Below are 21,416 nucleotides of genomic sequence, written 5' to 3' on the forward strand. Positions count from 1 at the left end.
GCAGGGTTTTCACTCCACTTTACCCAGCATCCATCCTGTATCATAATACAGTTATAAAGTTGCACTTCATGTTGATTAAGAGTTTAGAGTAGTTAGTTAAAATTTTACCAGATTTAAATATTTTACATACACCCAGCTGTTTCCCAAAGTGTGTATAACTGGGTCTAAAATACTCTTGACTTTCTGAATTCTTGTTAAACAGGGGTTCTCAACAGAGAGCTGTTTGACATCCGCTCCATGCCGGGGACATCTGGCGATTCCTGGAGACATTTTTGATTGTCATAATTTGGGGTGGGGGCTGTTACCAGCGTCTGGTGGGTGGAGGCCAGCAACGCTACTAAGGACCCTACAGTGCACAGGATGTCCCCCACAGCAAGGATTTAACCAGCCCCAAACCTCAATAGTAATGAATGTTGAGATAACTTGTTACAGAGGCATATAGTTTGTAGGGAAAGTTTCAGATGTGCAACCATACATTATAGAATTCCACAGGAAAATGGAGCCTTGTGGCATGTCATGCCATGACCAAAGAACAGATAGGCTGGTGGTGGCCTGAATGACAATGACAGGGACATGGGGGGAAGGGAGTAAAGGATCCAGCCACAGATGAAAGGAGACATCTAGGACACACGGTCGTCCGTGCTCTTTGCACAAGGACAGTCAGATTTAGGGCACAGGAATGGGGTTCAGAGGCTGGATGCCAGATATGAGCTGGGGGGAGGTGTGGGCTGGAGAGACATAAAGCTTCAGCCCTAGAGTGGATACTAGATATGATCCCCAAATCATGTTAGGCCTGGAAAACAAGAAAGGATTTCGGGTGTTAGCCTCGGAGCACACAGTGGATTTCAGGTAAATCCAGTAAAACAAGGACTTAGGAGCAAGACAAAATCCCATTCTCTAGAATTGGGACACCTCTGAGCCAGGGCAGCAGCAGCGGGTGACCTGATGCAGAGTTAGCCAAGCGTTCAGCCACCGTGAGCTTCTTAAATCCCTCCCAACCGAGAAAAGGCTTAGTGCCGAGTCTACAGTATGGTTGACTTGCAGGAAGGGGTCAAGTGCTTCTAGCCATGGAGAAACGTAGGCAAGAATCTAGCCAAGTCCTGACCCCAGCTGGAGAAAAATCATGGGATAAGAACCAGAATAGACCTTACAAGGTCCTTGCGGTCATTTCCCTGCTGCACTGCACCTAAATTATTTCAGAAAGATTATCTACTCTTCAACTGTAAAATTTCCAGAGGGAGATTGCTTAAAGATTGCGTTGATACCTTATAATCCATCTCAGTTAAAACTTCTTCCCCATGCCTACTCTCGAATCCCCTTCCTGGGATATAAATTGGCTTTCTTTCATCCCACCAGGGTGGCTAATGTGCTTTCTAACATTCAGTAGACTGAACAACCCAAACGACCTCCAGAATGGCCATACCCAGCCTTCTCTTTCCTAGGACAAAGAATCTCCATTGCATTAGCACGGCCCACCCCATAAGATCCTCTCCCCAACCTCTTAATCCCTTTGATATTATCTGGAATCCTCTCCAAGTCCTGCCTGCTTGTGATAGTCACCACCAAAATGTACACTGTGTGCTGACTGCCCTTTTGACAATGGAAAGCAAAGAAGAGAGAATCTCAAAGATGCACATGGTTTGGTTGGTTTTGATTAGCCTCTTTTGTCTTTTGAAGGAGTTGTTCTTTGCTGAGTTCAGAGTCCAGCTGGAGTGCTAGTCCTTAGGCCAAGTTCCATTGTGACATTTTGGTTGTTCTGCAAATACTTTCACTGTGACCCTCACCTAAGGACAATAGAGTACGCTATCATATAAAATAGCTCTGATGTGAATTTAGCTGTGAATAAAACTGGGATAAGTGTTCAGTTCCAGAGAAGGCATTATACTGCCGTGTGGATTTTGTTTCAAATGAGCTGCAACACAAAATTCTTTTCCACAGAAAGGGATTTATTCCACTGAATTCACTCACTTTGCTGCAACTGGATTAATTTCATTTCACATCATGCCTCTAAGTAGAAAAGTAAACTGATTTGCATCAGGCTAAATGGATATGTTGATGTACCCAAAGTCAGGAAGGCTCATTCCAACTAGATTACAACAATCATGGTGCCCTGGTTGTTTTAGCTTCTTCAAAGTAGTCGCAAAAGTGCACTGCTTCGGTATGTGAAAGGCAGTGTATCAAGTCACCATACATGGAGATGTTGCAGAACGAGAGAAAACATAGGTGTGTCAAAAGAGATGAGCATTTCTCCCTTCCTCCCAGTTGAATTACTCTTTCACTCCTCAATGTTATAAAAAATATTCATTGTATTCTGTACCCGTCTTCTAAAAGCCACCATTTTCTATTTTTGAGTTGTGCTGCTGGCACTGCTCAAGATACACACCCACCCCCAACCCGCGGGGGAACAGGTATTGACTCTGGGCTTGCTGGGTGCTCAGTCCTGGGCTGAGCACCACCACCCTCCCCCTAATGAACCACTACCCTACACTCACTCCATCCTGTACCTACTGCATCACTCATTTCCAAAGCCACAATCCCATCATCCTCTGGTGACTCTCCATTGCGGTCTATGTCAGGACCCTTTCTTCCCTTTCTCTCAAATTGCTGACTTTATCCTGGTGTGCACTTCTAACACAATAAGGCTGCTGGAAGTTTTTCTGATTTCTATAGCTAGTAGTTTCTATAAGTAGTAGTTACTTTCAAAGGAAATAGCTTGTGGAGATGAGCCTGTGGTGTCACAGGGCTGTTATGTGGATCAAAAAGCCATTTATAAATTGTAACATGCCCTCCAAAGGTAAATTATGACTGTATTACATGATTTTAGGGTTTAGAAAGCAGCTGGATGATATATAAAAATTCAGCAAGACTCGGTAGCACAGTAGGAAAAGGAAATGGGAGAATTTAGGGCACTGACCACTCTACCAATAAGCTAGAGGCCCCCAAGGTTTTTTACAGCCAGAGCACATCCATTTTGTTGAGAACATACATGCAGTTCCAAGGACCACGCGTGCTCACCATTCTGGAACAAGGCCTTCCCTCTTGCTTGAAACGACCTCAACCCTCCATAGCCGCCTTCCTAAATCCAAGCCAGCCTTGATGGGCTAGCCCCAAACCTACCCCTTCTTCCTAGCCCTCCCCCAGACAGAATCAATCTTCCTCCCCAGCACTCACGTCAGCCTTATTTATGTGCTATCAATTCCCTCAAATAGACTGTGATGTGCAGAGAGGCAGGGGCCATGCTAGTATCCGCCAGGCCCTCCCCTCCCCCCACCAGTAACAACTCAAAGTAGAGTTGCCAGAGGTTAAAAGGGAATTCCACAGACCAAAAGGGACCTCTAAAAAGGTTGGATCCCCAGAGGCTGGACTCAGACATGGAAATATTTTCACTTGTGTCACTTTTGGACCCATCTAAAATGGAACAGGGTCTATTAAAAAGAGTCGTAAAAATGCCATGAGTGGTGGGTTCATAGAGGCTTTTTATCATTCCTCTTTGTACTTTTCTGTACATTTCAAAATCCTATTTTAAAGTGAGTTAAGTCACTTTCATTGTCACCCGATGTTCAGCCCTGAATTTTCCTGTAATTTAAATTATAAAAATAATTCTTCACTTGCAGCTTAGTTGTATTTTCTCTACCGAACATGGTCCCCCTGAAATTGTTAGTTCTTAGACTGTTTCACACAACGCCAGATTGCATCGCACCCTTATTGAAAGGATCTCCTTGTGCAGAGAGGGGGGGATTCTTGGAGGACGAAAGGCATCACTTTTTAGCACATTAAAAAAAATTCCTTGAGCTGTTTTGTTATTTTAATACTTTATCTTTGACAGAGCAGAAAGTCTTTTGGGGGAATCATCTCTAAAACGATTAGCTGTATAACTATCGCCAAGGATGCAAGAGGTGCTCAATAAACATTTTAAAAATAGATTAAAATACTATGCACTTTGAAATGAAAGATAACTTCAGGCCATCTAAAAACAGAAAGCAATGGGTATAGTTTCCCATTGCTCCTCTTTGGTGTTCATTAGAAATCATCAAAAAAGGGGAAGATGGGGAACAGCTCCCACACCATTATGGACACTGCGCTGATGAGAGCAGATTGTCATTCTGTGGAGAGTGGTTTGATGCGCAGTTATCTGAGAGAATTATTGTCATCATGGTTTAAAGCGGTGTTGTTACTGTATTAGAAGATTGGCCCAGAGCCCTCATCTGATACCAAACCCTCTAGCCTCACCTCTGCTTTTTCATCAGCGGCCCACGTCCCACTGCTGTCAAACTCTGTGCTGCGGTCCTGGCACAGACCCCAAACCTAAAACTCCAGCCAACTCCTTAACAACACACTCTCTCCCCTTCACCTGCCAGAGATGCCTCTTGTTCTCAGACGCTGCACCCTGAAATCGGGGGTTTTCGGTGAGTTAAAAAGGGAAATATAGAATTACCTAGTGCTACCAGTATTTTAAGTGTTCTTGTAGACTTAATGAGAGCTCTTATACAAAACCACTTGAACTCTTTCTTAAGAGCTCATTATTTTCCTCTCTTTGATTGAACTGTTGACCTTCTGGGTAGAGGACCAGTTATTACCTCAAGTATGTTTGGAACTTTTCCTGCCCTAACCATTCTAAAATGTAATTAGTATTAAGACATTATTGTAGGAGCTCATCCCCGTGGGCTGGGATCTCATTAGATAGCACAGATCGAACCGAATGGTGCGTGCTTCGTACTCAGGGGGAAAAATCTCTAAGAAAAATCCATGGCATTGGGGGAAAAGTTAAACTTGGTCATTTCGTGAGCCTTCTCTTGCTCATTTCTTTGATTTGTCTAAGGATGCAGAGAGAGGACTGTGGTTCTTTGTTTGAAAAATGAAAGCAACTCTGTTTTCTCAGAGCCTCGCTTATGCAATGTGGCTGTTCTCACAGCCCTGGGCCAATCAAACCCTAAATACTGCGTTTTAGAGCTCTGGCTTCTCCCCCTAGGAAATGCATCTCATTTTAAGACACGATCCCATTCATCCTTGCAGCCACGGATGTTATAGGGAATGAATATTCTCCAAGAGGGAGGCAACAAATTGGGGAAAACTGAGGCCCAAGGAGGTGTAATACTTCATGGGTTACTCACACTCTTCCTTGAACCCTTCCCCATCTCTCCCCCATAGAAGGAGCTTTTTGTTTTCTGAATCGAGAACCACTTCATGCTGCCTGTACAGTTATTTCAGTATATGTTCCTAACTTTTGGAGCAATCCCAACTGTTATGAAATCTTATATGAGTAATAATGAAGCTCTTCATTCCTGGGGATCCCGAAGGTTATCATTTCCGGTTCATCACAGAGCACTTTGGATGCCTCAACCAAGCCCTAAATGATTGGAACCTTTGGGAGAAAGCTTGCCTGATTCTGCCATTCAGCTCCTTTCTGAGTCTATAATGTGTTTTAATGTGCAGAGATATGTCACATCAACAGTCATTTCTCATTATTATAATAACATTTTCCCTTAATTACAAAAGTATATCTGACCTGAATTTATTCTTGTCATGGCTTGTGTGTGCAGGCAGAGTCTTGTTTGCCTCTACGTTATACTAATAATGTATTAATTAGCTTCCCGGTGCTGCCCAAACAAGAAACAGAAAGGATTTATCTAAATCATGAAACATGAAATGAAGCTAACACTTTGTTAATTATATTTTAAGGGCAGTCTTGGCATTAGGTAGCGTAATGAGATTTAGGCCTAAGTTTTGAGAAGATAATAGAACACACTACTCAATTAACAAAACATTTGTTTGGCACCTGCTGTGTGCAAATTCTGGAAGCAAAAGAGGCTAAGGCAAATGAAATTGGCCAATTTCATTCTATCATTTTAGTTAAAAGGCAATAAAGGGCAAGGTAATATAAGCACTTTGATTTAGTGTCAATTAGCTTAAATATATTAAATTGAGACATATGATGGGGCACCTGGGTGGCTCAGTTAGTTGAGCCTCCAACTTCGGCTCAGGTCATGATCCTGCAGTTAGTGAGTTCAAGCCCCATGTCAGGGTCTGCACTAACAGCTCAGAGCCTGGACTCTGCTTTGGATTCTGTGACTCCCTCTCTTTCTGCCTCTCCCCTGCTCAAGCGCTCTCTCTCTCTCTCTTAAAATCAAATAAACGTTTTTTAAAAATTAAATTGAACCATATGAAATTGACAACATCTGACCATTTTTCACCAAAAGAAGTAGCAATTTCATATGGTTCAACCTAATATTAACAGGCTCTTAAAATGTACCACGTCCTAAAACATTAGACTGCTCATTTTCTTTCTATTTTTTTAAACTACAGTATTCATTTCAAGCTGTCATTATTAGAAAAGCAACACAAGGTAAATACAGGCTAGATATTTGACCCCTCTTTTTATCTTTATTTTTGTAGACTCGAAATTCACAAATAGTTTGTAGCTTTAAAGTGCCTGATTATATTAGATATTTCTCTTTTTTGGATTTAGAGTCATGGACCCTGCTACCTGTCGCTCCATTCAGTTTTTAATGCCATTCCCACTATGATCTTCATGGAAAACCTTCGTCTCCATTCCCTTTCTTTTTTTGCAGAAATAGATGTTTGAGTGTGTGCAGAATGCTCCACTTTTTAAAAATATTTCTCTATAATTAGATTAAATCTAATGTCCAGTTAGCCCCCAAATGACAGGATCCTGAGAAATCAGAACAGGTTGCCACACAGGCATGCCACTAAATCCATTCTTCTAATTCCTTTGATGTTTAACAAATTGTTACCAAGCACCTATTTTGTACAAGTATTGGAACCGGTCCTCTGCCAAATATGAAGTTGTGTAAACAAAGATGTGTGTGTTAACATAAATACAAATTTAATGCTAACTAAATACCAGGCACTGGTCCAAGCATTTGCCATGTATTAATCTACTGAACCCTACCCAAGGGGGTGGGTACCATTGTCATATCCGTTTTATTTATTTATTTATTTTAATGTTTTTATTTATTTCTGAGAGAGAGAGAGACAGCGCGAGCAGGGGAGGGTCAGAGAGAGAGGGAGGCACAGAATCTGAAACAGGCTCCAGACTCTGCGCTAGCTGTCAGCTCAGAGCCTGACACGGGGCTCGAACCCACGAACTGTGAGATCATGACCTGAGCCAAAGTCAGACGCTTAACTGACTGAGCCACCCAGGCGCCCCTGTCATATCCATTTTAAAGATGGGGAAACTGAGACCAGAAACATTCAGTGAGCTTCTAGAATCCAAACTCTTAACCAAGGCACCAATGATTTATCTAGTCATGGTGGGGGACCCTTATTAAAAAGTAAGTGTTTCTCCCAAACTATGGACTCTAGAGTCTGACAAATTCACAGAGCCTGCGGATGCCCTAAAATAGTAAGTACCAACCCAGGCGACTTGTGTATAACATCAGAAAACATTGGTACCTGTCCTAACGTGTCTCCTTCCAGCTCAGGACACTGAAGCATGCCCCCTGTAGGCCCTCGGGGCACCCTGGGACACACTTGCTGACCTACACATTCCTGCAGAGTCACATCTTAACCCAAATCTTATCACAACCCTGCCAAAGGCCAGGCGCTATCAAGAAAATGTTCACCCTTCTTCCCGTTAGGCCCCATGTGTGAACACTGATAACAGATCTAAATTCGAAGAAAATCAACAGAAGTCATCTCAGTCAACCTGAAAAGTGTAGTGACTCATTCACACCCTTTCACAGGGCTCCTACTGGGCTGCCCTGGTTCCCCGGAACAAGCCTCCAGGCGTCCTGCAGCCGAGGACCAGAGCAGCCTTGACTTCCTCGTGCTCAGCATCTGAGCTATTCAGCAAGCCGCCCCTGTTCTGTGCTGCCGGTGACCCCACCGCTTCTGTCCCCAGGGCAGGCTGAACAAGGTCGCCTTGGGGAAAAAAAATAACAGGGAAGAAGATGCTGACTTTTCAGCCCCAAGAGTAAATTCCATCACTCTGGAGCTAAAATCATAACGTCTAAATTTGACTCGACTTGTGTCGGCTCTTATAAATACACGGGCACATGTGGGTGCTTCGACCCTGTGTGCAGACTGCCAGAAACAAAACAAAACATCTCATTAGAAAGACAGGCTGGTAGGCCAACTCACTAGAACAAAGAAAAGAAAAGCAGGTACTCGTATTTTAACACACACACACACACACACACACACACACGCACACACACACACACACAGTGGCAAAGGGAAGCCCAGGAGAAAAAGCAAGTTGCCCTGGCAATGAAGGACAGCTTATGTGCTCAAGGATTTTCTTATTCAAATTTAAAGGGGCCGCAGGAACTTACTGAGCTTTCCTAAGCTACGTTTTAGGGCTCCGTCCTGAGACCAGGTGTCTGGCTTCTAGTTCAGGCTCATAAAGCAGTAAGCAGAGTGTAGGTAAGAGCAAGGGCCCCGGGCCAGGCGGCCCTGGCTGGGGTTTCAGCGCCACTATTTCCCAGCTGTGCAGCCCAGGTGAGTTACTTAACCAGCAGTCATGGTGCCTCCGTTTCCTCGCCTGTAAAATGGGAGAAATACAGCCAAAACCTGACCTGCCTGGGTTTGTTGTGAGGATCATGTGAAAGAACACAGGGTAGAACATTTGGAACAGTGCCTGGTTCCGAGTAAGCCCTCAACACATGTGAGTTATTTGTAACAACTTGAAAGGAGTTTCTGCATTCCACTTGAAATTGACTACTTCGTTTTCACCGTAAATCTCCTAGCACTGTAATCTCATTTTTTCTCCTTTTGTGTGCACGCAGAAGGAGGATGTTTTGCCGTCCTTGGAATACCATCTTTCCTTTCATTAAGAACCATTATTAAGTCGCTCCAAGTTTCTCTCCTGCAGTAAATGACCCAGATAACTTAATAGCTCCGCTTTACATGCTTTAATCATTTATTTGAACTTCTCAACCATCCAGATTTTGTACACACAGAAATATCATCCAGGAAACTTTGGTTTTGAAATTCCTTATCATCTGCAGCCCATGAGCTCAAATGTTTAAAATCCATGGTTTGTAAGAGCAAAGTTAAGTTCTTTACCATATTAGTTTGTAAGAGCAAAGTTCTTTACCATATTAGTCCGTTGGTTTTCCTCTGTTATATTGCCGCAGTCACCTCATTCTCAACTGCGTAGCTCAGCACAAGCCAAAACAGAAGAGACTGAAGGTCAGAAGGTCATTCGTTCACTCATCAAATGTTTATTGAGGGCCTACTATGTGCCAGCCACCGTGCTGTGCTATAGAGACTCTCTACTTGGAGGAATTTACAGCTTGGGAGGGAACACATAGAAGTAAACAAATCTGGGGTGCCTGGGTAGCTCAGTCGGTTGGCTCAGGTCATGATTTCACAGTTCATGGGTTCGAGGCCCGCCGCGTTGGGCTCTGTGCTGACAGCCAGCTCAGAGCCTAGAGCCTGTTTCAGATTCTTTATCTCCCTCTCTCTCTGACCTCCCTGCTCACGCTGTCTCTCTCTCTCAGAAATAAATAAAACATTAAAAAATGAAGAAGAAGTAAACAAATCATTGCAAAAATCTTCTATTAAATGCTGTACTTGACTGAGAAAGTGCCAAGATACCCTTGGGACAGAAGAGAGGGAGAACTCAGCTCTACTTGGTGGGTCTGGAAAGGTTACACAGAGAAGGTGACTTTGGAGCCACATTAACCAGTGACAAGAATTGGGAAAAGGAGGCAGAAAGTCTTCAGGGAAGAAGGAACACCTAGAAACAATTTGCAGGTCAAGTCACCCGGGAGCCTTCCGAGGTGCTATTATGACTGGGGCCTACAGAGACAGAAGGCTGCCCATCCTTTTGAAAGTCAGTAGGGAATATCAAGTCACGTGTAAAGAGCAATCTATGTATACCTTACAAGTTGTTTTTTTAAATAACTCTTCATATATGTGACATATATGAGCTAAGATAATATTAATGGAGGAGTCTTCATTTTTAATTTTCTAGAAATTAATTTTCCTAGTACAATAAGATGTTAGCATTATTTATCCCTGACATCGTCTATATCTACTTATTCATTTACTTACTTATTATCTACTAGAAGGTAACCTCATGAGGTCAGGGACTTTGCCTCTTGGGACTTTGCCTTTGTTCACATCTGTATCCCCGGCACCTAAGACAGTGTTTGATTCATGATAGGTATTCAATAAATATTTGTGGAGTAAATGAATGAATTCCCATGTGGGTAAAAAAAAAATTCTATCCTTTCCTTATGAGGAAAAAAAGAACCTTGGACTTAAAATGGTTTTTCATGAACAGATCCAATTTGCAAAAATGGAACCGAAGTTTAAAAGCTATTTTTCTTTCTGAAGCCCTGCTTCTGGGAAAATCACAGCTGCCAGCTTAGATGGTGGTTTTAACTGCCCAGTTACAAATTCTGCACAGTTGTACATATTGGCAGAGCTCAGCTTCCTTAAATGCTCTTGGATCACTAAGGAAATGGTGATTTTCCTTATTGATTTAACGCCAGTTCCTCTCTTGTGAAAAATCCCATGCGCTGCTCAATGGAACATGTACAATAAAAACCGAACATTGGGGGCCAAAAATTAAGTAAGTCGCTCATGTTCCTCTTTAGTCATGTGATGCTAAACCATTTCTACTCTCAAGCTGGAGTGTTCGATCGTTTTCCCCTTTAAATTTAGCAGAGTGCTTATTCCTCTTGGTGGATTGCACATATGCTCCTTTTGATCTGTGAAATAGCTTGTTCCTGGATGAACTTTAAGCTCTGAAGGAATGCCTGCAAAACATTGTTTATGAATCATAGGAGAAATGTTTCACATTCTCTTTACTCCAAAATGGTTGCAGCAAACCACTCTCTCCAAGATTTTTCAAGAAGAGGGAAAAAGAACTTCAGGCCACAGCACTATGATAACCAAATAATGATCATACTTCCCATGGATTTTCCTCTATGGTCTCCTAGAAGCCATAGTGTAGGAAAACTATCATCAGCACTTATTTGCCAGGAACAGGTTACTGACACAGGTCCGTAGACAGCAAAGAGGGAGGAGGCTTGGTTCCTACCCTCTGGAGCTGATAAATTAGCTGGGGTAGTAAGACACAAACTGCGAAGTGAAATTAATAGTCACCAATGTGCAACATAGTAAGTGCCTCACAGGATTCCCAAGACGACAGAGGTAGCCAGACAGCGTCCCTAGAGGAGATGGTCTTGAATTTGAGTTGGACCTTTAGTGGGGTTCTGGAGCAGGGAAAAGCAGAAGGCAGGAGGTGGGAGGCAGGTACACCGATGGACAGTTAGAAGACACCACCATGGCTTGTGGGTGGTGTCATGGAGGAACCTTAATGGACCCCATTGCCGGGGGCCCCACCTGGCTGAGGTGGAGGTTATAGCAGGTAGGGAATGGGATAGATTGGGGATGGCCTTGAATATCACTCTAAAAACTTAGTGCTTGATTCTGTAAGTAAAGAGGAATCATCAAGTTTTTGAGCAGAAAGGATCTAAGCTAAGCAGTGCTATAGAGAAGTATAATCAAGCGGGGATCCGTGCTGTGCATTTAATTGGGGGTTCTTCAGAATTGAGATGATGAGACCCTGACCCCGGCTGGGGACAGGGAGATGTCTCCATCACACATCCTGTGACTACTTCTGAAGGATGTCTGCTGTGTTGCATTCGGGATGGCTGCCTATCTCTGTCCTGTAAGACAGTGACGCTGTGCTACTGTGAGGTGGCCTCATTCTTTCAGAGCCCCCCCCCGCCCCCCCCGGTTTGCAGAGCAGGCCCAGGTGTGATCTCTACCTCAGAGCCCACAGAGTCCACATCCTCAGTTTACCCATACAGAAGCCGCCTCATGAGTGATGGGCGCGGGAGGTGACTGGATCCCCTTACTGCCCATCAGCAATGCTTCCAAAGCAGGTCCAAATGCTGCTTCGGGTGTGTGTGTGTGTCTGTGTGTGTGTACACATCCTAGCACAATCCGGAGGAATTTTGGTCCTAACTGAGGGAGTCGAACCTCCTTCCTTTACTCCATGCAGACCCCTCCCCTCCAGATCCTGCCTGAGCCTCTACTTCATTTTTGTCAACTCCTGGTCTCAGCGCTTTCCCGAAACGCCCTCCAGCTTCTAGCTCTCTGCTCACACCCTGTTGCTACTTGTGTCCTGTCACTGATTGTTCCAGCCCCTTCAGAACACTTAGAGCCCCAGCTTAAGGCTCACTGCCTTCAGGAGACGCCTCTGCACACACCTCTGTCTCAGCTTCTCCCCTAGGCAGCCTCTCCCTTCTTAGAGCTGCATGCTACCTCACTGTATGTCCATGGTGTCTTATAATTGCCTGGTTATGTGCCTGCCTGCCACCCTTCCACCATGAACCCCGAGGGCAGGGACCGTGGGCGTGCGTCACTGAACAGCCAGCATCTAGCACACACTAAGGCACATAGTAGGCATTCCGATGCCGGAAGAATGCATGAAGGAAATTCGCCTTGCTGATGCAGTCATTCATTTAATGAGCATCTATGAAGAAATTGCTTATGATCAGTGCTGTGGTCGTCACATTTAAATGTCAAAATATACCAAGGCACTCAAGCTCCACATGATGCGTGCGTGAATTATGCATGTGGAATGAACACGCGCACACAGCAAGGACTGCCCCATAGCTCCAAATACCAAAGCAAATGCAGTAAACTGCGTGCCAGATGTCCCCGAAATTCACAAAGACCCGAGAACCAAAAATGACAGTTAGCTCCATAAGGCCTGTAGAAGAAAAAAAGAAAAGCGTAAAAGAACAAAAGAACCTCCAGCAGAAGGAAGTGGCTATGGTTTTCTTCTATGCACTAGAGCTGGGGGTGGGGAGGGTTTCTACCAGCCTTCTATGCTGGGCAGGTTCATGTAAGTCTGAGTCCCTCAAGGCTTGGCTCTTAGGAGCTGTTAGGAAAATTCATTGCCATGCACGCGTCGGGGAGTTGGTTTTTTATTCCACCGGAAATTGTTAATGGGGATGGCATTAGTGGCCTCTTGTTGCTCTCCCTGATAGAGAGACAGCAGGCTCACCCAAGCAATTCTGGAACCCTGATCACTGCCAATTAGGGGAGCATTGTCTGGCTGGCATAATCATGTGAGTATAAATATATTTATTGTGATTGGAAGGGGGAAGCGAGACGGCGGAAAGATTGAGGCAGAAGCTCTCACCCCTTGTCTGGCCCCAGCCTGGATCCAACTGAGCATTTCTGTCACCGGGTGCTCAGTAAAAGTGGTCACTGGCTTCCTGAGGTGGAATTCACAGTTGAGAATTCAGGACTAGAATTGTTTTTCCCAGAAGGGGCCCCGGCTCTCCTTCTTTCTTTCTCCTCCCTCCTTCCCTTTTTTTCATGCTCACTTCCGTGGAAGCTGAATACAGAAGAGAAACCAGATGCCACATTGATCACATTTTCATTCTGCCCTGTCTGCCATGCTGCCCCCACTCAGCTCGTCCACAGTGCAAAGCGATCGCAGACAGGACTCACTCCCCTCTCTGCCTCCCTGAGCGTACGAGTCGTCTGGGATGAGGTTCATTTCATTGTCAGCCATGGAACTTTTGTGGGAATATCTGTGATGTGTCTCGGAGCTGGGGTTGAAAGACCCTGATAAAAATAGTTTCCTGCAGCGGATTGATATGGGAGGGACTTCTCACTTTTAAACGGCTCAAGAAGGAGGCACATTTAATCACATCTGGTGACATTCTCATCTGACTGGAGAGCAGGGTCTGTGTAATCATCTGCACAGATTTTAAAATGCAGGCTGCAGCCTCAAACAAATGGCTTGGTCGAATACGAATGGCCGAACCACATTGTCACGGGGGAGGTCAACAAAAGAACTGATTCCTGGGCTGAATTTCAACTCTGGTCCATGCAGGGCCAGTCCCTCCAACACATGACTTTTGTCTTCTCATCCTTGACTATTTGATAATAGCATTTTTAGAGCCAACTTGATTTCAGCTATTTTCCTCCACCCTTGTCCTGGGTTGCTCTGTCTTGGCATCTGTGGAAGAGGGGGACCCTTTCCAACGGCTACGACAGAGTAAGGAAGTCCCCTTTCTCGTGTCCTGTTCCCCGCAGTCTTTGCAACTGCGAATTGCTTTCAGCCCGTCTTCTTGACTTTGACAAAAACGATTTTATTCCTGGTAGCACAGGTAGGGCACTTGACAATATAAGGAAAGTTGTAGATACACAAAATAAATCTATAGAGATCACTCAGCCGGAAGGCATCTGACCCCTCTTAACCAGCCTGTTCCTGCTACATTTTTCCTTCTTCAGCTGTTTGGGAATTGTCAAGACCAATTGTCAAATTCTTTTTACCCAGCTACCAGAAATCAGTATTTTGCTGAAATTTCAAGTCTTAATGGACAAAACACTTCATTTTTCTGTTTTCTACCTCTTGCCAGATGTTTTTTTTTTTTTTTTTTTTTTTTGAGAACTAGAGCTCATTTATCTCCAAGAGAGAAAAAAGTCATTCCATATTTACTGGTTAGCAAATTACCACTGAGAGTTAAAATGCAGAAAGGAACTCTCCCTCTGTTAATTAATGGGTTATTCGCCTCAGCTGAACCCTGGCTGATGGACAGCCACTGTTCCCTTCAAGTTGGCTTAATTTTCTCTCGTTGGTTTTTGTTTCCTTGAAGCAAGGAGATTTCTTGGTTCTTTGTTTGATTCTGCTTTTGAGGAATGTACCTGTATCCTTTGGATCTATTTGTTTTGTAAGCTGGTCCTAGCTTTTTTTTTTTTTTTTTTAACATTTATTTATTTTTGTGACAGAGAGAGACAGAGCATGAGTGGGGAAGGGGCAGAGAGGGAGACACAGGATCCAAAGCAGGCTCCACGCTCTGAGCTGTCAGCACAGAGCCCGACGCAGGGCTTGGACTCATGGACTGTGAGACCATGACCTGAGCCGAAGTCGGACGCTCAACCAGCTGAGCCCCCCAGACGCCCCAAACCCCTAGCATTTATTGAGGAACCTACCGGGTTGGGTACTGTGGGCTCCTCTGAAATCCCCCTAGCTTGGAAGTTGGATAGAGTCACTCATCTGAAAGCTAACTCTCCTAATCCATTGATTTTTTGCCATGCAGATGGGCCATGAAATAGCCATGTACCGAGAGACAGTGGCATGTCAGAAACCGAGCCTGGGTTCTGTAGTCAGTGAGACCTGGGCTGTACAGCAATGTAATTTTGAGACCTTCCTTTCTCTTCTGCATCACGCGGCCCTCGCTACAGATCCTGATGGGACCCAGCAGAACTGTCTGTCCTTTGTCCTTTGCTGTTCTCCATAACAAGATGAAGCCAAACAGACAGTGAAGAGTCTGGTGTGACCACGTAATGTTGGTACAAGTTACAGAGAGCTATAAAAAAGTATCTGGGGCCTGAGCATTTAGGTGAGATTTACTGTTGTATTTGATGCATGTCATTTAGTTCCAGGGATAAAACCTCTTGAACACACTTAAAGTTCTGGACCTCACTGGACATTAATTACATCTTACCTCATTTTGATTCTTTTTACTCAGGGTGCTTCCTACTAGGAAATAGTCATAGAAAAAATAGAAGTCCCATTAATAGTATCACACCAATGTCAGTTTCCTGGTGTTGATACCATACTATGGTGACGTACAATGTCACTACCGTGGGAAGCGGATGAGAGGACAGGGACAAATTTTTTGCGACTTCCTGTGGGTCAATAATTATCTCAAAATAAAAAGTTGAATGAGAAGGAGAATGGAATGGCAATTGGAGAAATGGGTGTTCATGTTGGCTTTTACTTCCTGGCTGAACAAACATTTACATTTTGTTTGCCTCTTCCTTCCCTTTTAGCATCTAGATCTTGTGAGCCGTCAGCCATAAAAGGGCTCATTTTTCTGCAGAAGAGAAAAAAGTAGAGGAGCCAAGCGAACCCTTGCCTATATTGGGTTAGAAGACCTCCTTCCTGTCTCTCCTCACCCTCTTTACCTTCAAACTTACCTTCTGCAATCACAGCCACTTTGTCCTTCCTTCCCATTTAAGAGGAGATACCTACTAATGAGTTTCTCCACCTACATGAGACATCCATCCCCTCCTTGTGTTTCCAGAGCTCAGTCCTTATAATTGTCCCATTTGAGTTCCTCCTAACACTGGTTTTAATAACCATCTGTATGGCAATAACTTCCAACTTTATATGTCTACTCAGACTTTGACGCTGAGCTCCACACCTATATGTCCAACCCCTGAGTAGGAATCTCCACTCAGATGTTTCCCAAGCCTTCAAACTCCTCCCAAATCATCTTTTCCTCCGATAGTCCCTTAACTCTGAAAATGTTATCACCATCTACCACACCATCCACAGCAGAAATAGAAACACCCTTCTGGCCCACACTGGTCAATAGGTTAGCTGCCAGCCACATGTACTATGCCGTACTTCAAATATAGTTGGTGCAAATTAGGACATACTGTAATTATAAAAGACACACCAGACTTAGTTTAGTAAAAAAAAAAAAAATTCAGTAGTATTTTTTATTGACTTCATGTTGAAATGATAGTATTTGGGATAATTTGTGTGAAATAAATTATTAAAAATGATTTTCCTTTTTAATATGCTACTGAAATATTTAAAGTTGCATATGTGGCTCACACTTGTGGCTGGCATATCTCTGTCGGAGAGCACTGCTGTGGACTCCTCCCTGCCTCTCAGCCATTGCCAGTTAGTGGAGGTAATAGACCAGGGACAATATTAGTTAAGTGCACAGGCTGAATCTGAACTCTGGCTCCGCCATATTTTGATACATGTGAACTTGGGCAAGCATCCAGCCTCTTTGCCCCTGAGTTTCCTCATGCGTCAGATGGGACATACTCCTCAGGATCTTGCAAGTGTTAAGTGAGGTGACGTGTAAAACACTTACTGTGGAGACAAAAACCCAATGTCAAGAGAAGGAACACAGCCTCTCACTGTCATATGTCGGGCCCTCATCGTTTCTGACCACTGCAGTAGTTTGTCCGTCTGCAGCTTCCCCGTGCCCTCCAACCCTCCATACTGCACCAGATTGAGCGTTTCCTAATGCAAATGTTAGCAACCCTTTCAGGGATTCACCCTTGGCATAAAGTCCAACATCGTTGGTGTACTGTGCAAGGTTCTCCATGACCTGCCCCCGCCCAAATCACCAATCCCATCTCCTGCCAAGCCACGAGGGTTATAACGAACCAAATGGGCTCCCCAATTCCTTATTCACATAGATCATTCCCTCCGTCGGTGATGTACGTGCCCTTGACTTGTAAGACTCAGTTTATTTGTCATCTCACTTGGGAAGCCCCCCGCCCCTCCCCGGTCCCTCTTGCACCTGTACCCATCCCGGGCTGGATTAGGAACCACTCCCCTGGGCTCCTCAACTGCTTGATGTTTGGCTCTATTATCACAACTGATTTGTTTGGTCAACTTGTTTGGTCAACTTGTCTGTCTTTCCATCAAGACTGGGAGCCAGCTGAGGTCTAGGACCGCCTCTCTAATCCACTCTGGGTCCCATGTGGAGCATAATGCCGGCCACAAAGTGAGGCCCAGGAGATGTCTGCTGAGTGAATGCATAAACCATAGGAGATACTCCCGAGAGAGATAAGGAGAATGAAAGCCCGGTGAGGTCAGGCAGCAGAAAATCTGAAGGCCAGACTGAGGAGAAATCGCCACTCCTTGGCCTTGCAGACAGAGTTGGCAGAGAAGAGGCTGGACAAGGAGTCAGTAATGGAGGATTAGAAATGAAAGAGAATAAAAAAGAGAAGAGCGTGAAGGGAGCAGAACCCCATTTGGTCCCACTGGCGGTGCCGTAGCTTCTACATTGGCCACGAAGAGACCAGGCCCTAGAAACGCACAAATCATATTTAAATACAAGTAAAAAGGATGAGGTATCAGCCACCGATTTAAGGATTATTTGTCATTGGGGCTAGAGACACAAATAATACAAGTAAATGTCAACCTGGTGACTGTGTGACAGGACTACTAATAATTCACTGGGGCCGGTGCCCAGGAGTTTTTTTTTTTTTACTGTGGTGCAAATGCCAAGCGTGGAAAAATTTGACAAGTTATAGATATGAGAGAGCAGATAGTGAATTTGAGAATAACGATGTGAAATGCCAGAATAATCGCAAGAGAAGTATCTGAATACATAAGAAGGCTTAGAGGATTCCTGCTTCAACACAAATATGGATTACAAGAAAATTCACTTCCAGAAACAGAAATTCCAATCGATCAAACCCGCTTATCAAAACACGTAGTATTCCAGAACGCATAATAGTAAAAGCGTGCATTCGGGCCCACACAACATTGCAGGTGGCAAATCACACACGAAGGCAGAGAAAGTGGGAAGGATGACATTCTGTGGCTCCCCGCATATACGCATGAGGCAACATACACTTCTACATGCAAAACACAGGCTCACAGGAACACCGAAGGGCTCCATTCCAAGATGGCGGCTCTCATGCCCCAGAACGGCCCGCTCCCCAGTTTTTATGTCAGAGATCTTGTAGGACAAGCATTGTGTGACGTGAAGGGCAGGGGAGAGAAGAGACAGGACAGGGTGGAAAGGTCAGATGACTGCTTGCCATTAATCTTAACAACGTACCATCTACCGCATTGAGATTTCTGTGGAGAAGGTAAACTTCTGGAATATACCCATGCTAGAATATTTGTCTGAAATTCAAATGGAGCCGGGCATTGTGTATTTTATCTAGCAACCCTACTTAGTGAGGACTATATTTCCTCCCTCCTCCTTCCCGTGAGCCACAGCACGTCTCTGTCATTGTTAGCTATTGTGGACCATGCACAAAGTAGCGGTAACTAGCAAGCACGGAGTGCCTCCTGCGTGCCCGGCACCATATTAAATGCTTTGGACAGATATTTCAAATATTCAAATATCTTCACTAGAACTCTATAAGCCAGGTATTATTATTATTCCTGTCTTAAAGATGAGAAATAAGAGACCCAGAGATTTTAAATAACTTGTTCAGGATCCCCCAGATAGCTGGCGATATAGTCAGGACTTGAACTCTAGTAGCCAAACTCCAAAAGGCCCGGTGCTTGCCCACCTCACTGAATGTGGCAGCAGCAGCAAGCAAGGGGTAAATACACTGAGTCCCCCGAAAGAACACAAGAGCATAAGAGCATAGGGTATGACAAGGGCAGACCCAAAGTAAGGTTTGGAAGGAACAGTTGAAGTTAGACCCAATGCCTTTGTTTACATTAGAAAAGTGTGGCCCTAACTTTGGGCAGACGCAGCCCCACATCACGACTCAAAGTTTGATAGAAGAGCACTGGTTGGATTTTAGCCCTCACTGTGGGCTGAGCCACAGGCCCTTGTGCAGTAAGCAACCTGCACAACTGTACATAGCAGCCTGAGTCAGGTGGCAGAAGGAAGACCGGTGCAGAAGTGAGGATACAGAGGGAGTGTTTAGAGAATAATGAGAAGCCATTTCCTAAGGCATGTTTGGATGGGTGTGTGGTATTCTGAAGTCCATTTAGACTTAGGTCCCCATGGGATGGGGGATTGCTGAAGGCCTAAATGGCAATACGAGAGTCTTGAGTGGATCTGGGAGACAATGTGACAACATGGCATCAACAGATTCTGAACGGGAAAATGACTCTCAGAAAGTGTGCGTCAGAAAACTTCAACACACAGGAGTCCTTGTTCTCTCAAGCAAGCAGGATGGGGAGAGGGTGAATGAGTAGATAAGGTGACCACAGCCTATTTAAAAGACATAAAAAAGGAGGCACCTGGGTCGCTCTGTCAGTTAAGAGTCTAACTCTTGATTTCAGCTCAGGTCATGATCTCATGGTTGTGGGATCGAGCCCCGCATTGGGCTCTGAGCTGAGCGTGGAGCCCGCTTGAGATCGTCTCTCTCTCCCCTTCTGCCCCCTCCCCCACTTAAGAGCTTTCTCTCTCACACACACAAAATAAACAAGTACACATTTTTTAAAAAGACATAAGAGGAAACTCAACAGACTGGGGAAAGTGGACAAGGAGTGAGGAACAGAAAACACAAAAGAGGGAAAGTGAGTGAAAAGATGGATTTCTTCCATGTTGCATTTCCCTGACTATGAGCCTGAAAGAGGAGCTGACCCTGTTCTGGTTTGTGTTCTTTCCTATAAGGTTATTAGAGCACCGCGTAAGGCAAGGGCCACAGACATGTCCCAGTTTGATCTCAGAAAGGCATTTGGTTGCATTTTTCACGAGCTCCTAGAGAACAGAATGAAGAAAACCATGCAGAATGACTACTTAGTCTGGTGGGTTCGGCGTCGATGCTCAGAGAGCATTGATGACTATGTTCATGTCAACCTAGAAGGAGCCACTCAGTAGGAAACTGAGTCCAGAGACAACCGGTTTGCTCGTGAGCACACAGCTGGTGAAGGAAGGAGCCAAGACTCTCGCCCAGCTGTGCCTGACTCCAAGGCCTGTGTTCCATTATTCCATTAATGCCTCAAAAAGGCATTAAACTTGCTGGTGAGAAAAGAGTCAGGAGAGAAGCCAGAGTGGGGGGCGTACAAATCCGTGCCCAGACGATGGCGATGGACTGAAGACCTGGCTGATGGTGAGGACCCAAACAAGGTCAAAATTGTAAAGATGACATCCAAACCTCAAATTTTGGCTCCCAAAAGCCTCTCGCAGAAGCATAAGTGAAGAGAGACCCGGTGTGACCCCTCTTCACGCTGGGGAATACTGGTGCTTTTGTTCTACTGGTTTGCTGTCGAACCCTGATGGCCAGTAATGTCACACGTGGCTAAAGCTCTGTCGTGCAGATGAAGTGATTAAACAGTGCCCTTCCACTCAGCCCAGCTAGACCAGTTCTTGAATACTGGGCTCAGATCTATGTAATGCATTTTGAGAAGAGCACTGGCAAACTGTGATGTCACCTGAAGGAAATGACCAAAAGAGCAAGGAGTCTGAGCCCCGGTCACATGGAGGGTGGAGGACCCAGCAACAGTCACAAGAATTTGGGACTTGTGAGCGTCATCTTCATACATTCCTTTTTTTTTTTTCTCTCTCTCTCTCTCCTTAGGGCAGGATTCAAGCTGAAAACTATAGTGAGACATTTGCTTTGATATAACTCATGCCCCAAGCTGCTTCTGGTTCAACCTGCCTCATGCCCTTTCTCTGCCATCTCAATAAATTACAGAAAGACTGGGTCATGTCCAACTTTGAGACTCGGAGGTTTAGGGGATCAAAACTAGCAGTTAAAAAGAAAGAGTCAACTGGAAGCAAATATAGGCATTCCACCGTTCAAGCGAACTCAAATTATGACCTACATTTTCAAAAAAGATAAGAATATTACAACTATTCATCTGATGGAAGTAATGCGCAGTGGCATCCCTTCTACTGGCAGCTTTTTAGTACCTTTATGGGGTGACCAGATATGTAGAAATGTAATTGCCTCCAACTTTTGAGAGATGGACTTACCAAATGAAGCAAGGTTATAATGGGTTAATGTCCACTTTT

General features: G+C 44.6%; 1 protein-coding gene across 2 annotated transcripts in view; it reads left to right on the plus strand.

Moving 5' to 3' along the window:
• Positions 1 to 21,416, plus strand: part of GRAP2 (GRB2 related adaptor protein 2) — a 62,890-nt gene that overhangs the window by 11,453 nt on the left and 30,021 nt on the right. Inside the window, exon 1 of one of the 2 annotated variants that reach the window (XM_039237642.1) lies at positions 13,020 to 13,058. The exons of the other annotated variant lie outside the window; for it this stretch is intronic. The gene's annotated coding sequence lies outside the window, so the exon portion shown is untranslated. Of the gene's footprint in view, positions 1 to 13,019; positions 13,059 to 21,416 lie in introns of those variants that run through there. 2 annotated transcript variants of the gene reach the window in all.

This window comes from Hyaena hyaena, unplaced genomic scaffold (genome assembly GCF_003009895.1).
Source record: "Hyaena hyaena isolate Hyena2069 unplaced genomic scaffold, ASM300989v1 scaffold_4, whole genome shotgun sequence".
Lineage (NCBI taxonomy): Eukaryota > Metazoa > Chordata > Mammalia > Carnivora > Hyaenidae > Hyaena > Hyaena hyaena.